This window comes from Chelonia mydas, chromosome 2 (assembly GCF_015237465.2).
Source record: "Chelonia mydas isolate rCheMyd1 chromosome 2, rCheMyd1.pri.v2, whole genome shotgun sequence".
Taxonomy (NCBI): Eukaryota; Metazoa; Chordata; order Testudines; family Cheloniidae; genus Chelonia; species Chelonia mydas.
This window is the reverse complement of record NC_057850.1, coordinates 108,962,531-108,966,074: the sequence shown is the minus strand read 5'-3', so window position 1 is coordinate 108,966,074 and position 3,544 is coordinate 108,962,531. Positions and strand designations below refer to the sequence as shown.

Sequence of the window (3,544 nt, the reverse complement as noted above, 5' to 3'; positions counted from 1 at the left end):
AATTTGTGGTTGGGATGGGTTACTTATTAACAAACTGTGTTCAAAGTATAATTGGTATATTTGCATCCGATGAAATGAGCTGTAGCTCACAAAAGCTTATGCTCAAATAAATTGGTTAGTCTCCAAGGTGCCACAAGTACTCCTTTTCTTTTTGTGAATACAGACTAACACGGCTGCTACTCTGAAACCTGGTATATTTGGAGTATTTATCAATTACATTTTTACTATTACTTCTAAAACAGATAGATTTGGTGCTCAATATAATTAAACATCCTAGGTGAAGATTTCCTGTTTAAAAGTAATGTTTTATTAGGCATTTCTCTCTTCTAGCATTTATTTCCTCTTCTCCCCCAGTTACTAGGTATGTTGCTAGAGATAAGTATTTAAAGAGATTTAGGTAACAGTTATGATTTTTCATCTTCCCTATAAAACTAGGTTTAGAGTAAGTTACACCATTTAGACAGTGGTACAAACAGCTGCAGCAGGAAGAATCTTTCATTTACAATTTTATTTTTAAAGCAGTGCACTGAGTAATTCAGTAAGTGATTTTTTTTTACCATTTTGTTTCATGGTCCAACTTAGACACAAGAGGTTATGAATGTCCATCACCTGCAACTTTGGCATCATCTGCTGGTTACCACCAGAAGTGGTGCAACAAGGTATATATCAGATAATAAAATACCAGTATCAAAAAAAAACTTCATCCAGGAAATCCATGGATGAGTTCATAATCAGGATCAAGAAATTCCAGCAAGACTCCTCTGTAGTTGACAGGATTCAAACCTGTGCAAAGAGACCCCAATGGATTTCTAGTCCTTCACCTTAACCACTTGGCCACAACTACTTGAGGGGAGGGATAGCTCAGTGGTTTGAGCATTGGCCTGCTAAACCCAGGGTTGTGAGTTCAATCCCTGAGGGGGCCATTTAGGGATCTGGGGCAAAAATTGGGGATTGGTCCTGCTTTGAGCAGGGGCTTGGACTAGATGACCTCCTGAGGTCCCTTCCACCCCTGGTATTTTAGGACTCAGATGAAGAGACTGTTCAGTTAATTTGTGCAACAAATTCTCCCTTTCATTTTGTTCAGAACAAACATTTCAATAACATGGTTCAATCCTGATGAAGCTATGCTCCATCTGGCTGAGCAGACATTGCAGGAAGGTTGCTGGACAGTATATGAGAAGGAAGTCAAACAGCATGCAAAAAACATTGACAGTAAATTCATTAATCTCTCTTGATAGGTGGAGCCAATGATCCACTAATATGTGCTTGTGTGACAACAGAAGATGGGGTTGTCTTATAGAAACAATTGATACATCAGGAAATGCCCATATGGCAGAATACGTAAGTGTAGCACAAAAGCTATAACTGAACAAAATTCTAGTGTTTTTGAAAACTTCTGCATGCTGACCTAAAATCATAATTCACTGACTACAGTTAGTCCTGCTGTTCCTTTAATAAATCATTTAGTTGTAAATGGGAAACAATTTTTGAAAAGAAGTGTGTATCTAAAGCATTTAAGGCAGTTTTGTTTAATTAAAAAGTTACATGCGGTTATGTTTAAAGTAGCGCTGTCGATTAATTGCAGTTAACTCACATGATTAACAAAAAGATTAACTGATTAAAAATTGTGATTAATCGCACTGTTAAATAGAATGCCAATTGAAATTTAAACATTTTGGATGTTTTTCTACATTTTCAAATATATCGATTTCTGGTACAACACAGAATACAGAGTGTACAGTGCTCACTTTATACTATTTTTATTACAAATATTTGCACTGTAAAAATGATATTTTTCAATTCACTTCATACAAATCTCTATCATGAAAGCATAACTTACAAATGTAGATTTTTTTTTGTTACATAACTGCACTCAAACAAAATAATGCAAAACTTTAGAGCCTACAAGTCCACTTAGTCCTACTTGAAACAACATGAAATATATGGCAGAATGTGGGTAAAACAGAACAGGGGAGACAATTCTCTCCCAAGGAGTTCAGTCACAAATTTAATTAACACTTTTGTTTTTTTAAACGAGCATCATCAGCACGGAAGCATCCTCTGGAATGGTGGCCGAAGCATGAAGGGGCATAGGAATGTTTAACATATTTGGCCCGTAAATACCTTGCAAGCTGGCTACAAAAGTGCCATGCAAACGCCCGTTCTCACTTTCAGGTGACATTGTAAATAAGCAGTGATTAGAAGTATCTCCCGTCAATGTAAACAAACTTGTTTGTCTGAGTGATCAGCTGAAGTGGACTTGTTTTACATCATTTTAAAAATAAAACAAAGTTATTTTGTACACAATTCTACATTTGTAAGTAGAATTTTCATGATAAAGAGATTGCACTACAGTATTTACAGTAGGTGAACTGAAATACTATGTTTTTTACCGTGCAAATATTTGTAATAAAAAATATAAAGTGAACACTGTACAATTTTTATTGTGTTGTAATTGAAATGAACATTTGAAAATGTAGAAAACATCCAAAAATATTTAAATAAATGGTATTCTATTAACAGTGCAATTAATCGTGATTTTTTTAATCATTTGACAGCCCTAGTTTAAAGTCCAGTTACCATCCTAATGCAGGTTGACACAAATCATGAGCAAAACATTGTCTAGTAACTAAGAAAATGGTGAATCAGCTATTGCGAATACTAAAAATGAAATTAAAATGAATATTAAGCTTAAATATTGCTTAAATTAGTTGTACCTTCCTAGCTCACCCGATATACCAAATCTAGTATAAAGGCTTATTTAGTTGTAAATCAATTAGTATATGGACTAATGAAAATGCACCTTTCTTTAGAAAAGAAAAAATAAAAATGGAAAAAGATTACCAATTACTTAAACCACCTTGACTTAAAACAATCCAGCCTGATGTTAATTTACAATTTGGTTATCAGTTTTAGCCAGCTTTCTTGTGATACAGGGATTTAGATTCTATCACTGAGACACTGCTGTCCACTGAACCAACTAGCTACTTTAGGATACCTACTTAGGTGGCAAGTTCTTTGTTTTGGACTTCAGGCTGGTGTGGTAGACTATTCTTTCACCTCAAAGATGTAACTAAAGGCAATGAAGAGGATAGCTTGTGTTGTATATTTGTTTATGCGAATACACAAGCTGTGGTAGTGATCATGTTTTATAAATGCAAACGTTTCAATGTTAAGAGTAGGAAAGATTACCTTCTAGTTCAGGGATGACAGTACTTTCACTTCAGGTACCTGTGCACCAAGCTCTTAACAGGGGAAGACGCTTATGTTAAATGGTTGTCGCTGCATAAAACCTGATCTTTGGATACTTTTGTCAGTCTATTAGTAAAAGACTTCTGCCCAGAAGCTGAGAAGTATTTTATACAAATACTTAAATAGGTACAGGTCAAGAGAGAATATTTACAACCTAGTGCTTAGGCCCTCGGTCTTTGTGCCAATGATTATTTATACACACTGGAACAGCTTCAATAGTGGAGACCCACCCCAGAATAGCCAATAACCTGCAGGTTAGGGCACTCACAACCTTTTCGAGTCCCTGCTCCAG

At 35.4% G+C, this 3,544-nt stretch overlaps 1 non-coding gene across 1 annotated transcript; it reads right to left on the bottom strand.

Annotated features, from left to right (window-relative positions):
- Positions 1-762: 762 nt before the first annotated feature.
- Positions 763-844, bottom strand: TRNAS-AGA. Its single transcript has one exon. It is a non-coding gene; the product is annotated as a tRNA-Ser (tRNA).
- Between the last annotated feature and the right edge of the window lie 2,700 nt (positions 845-3,544).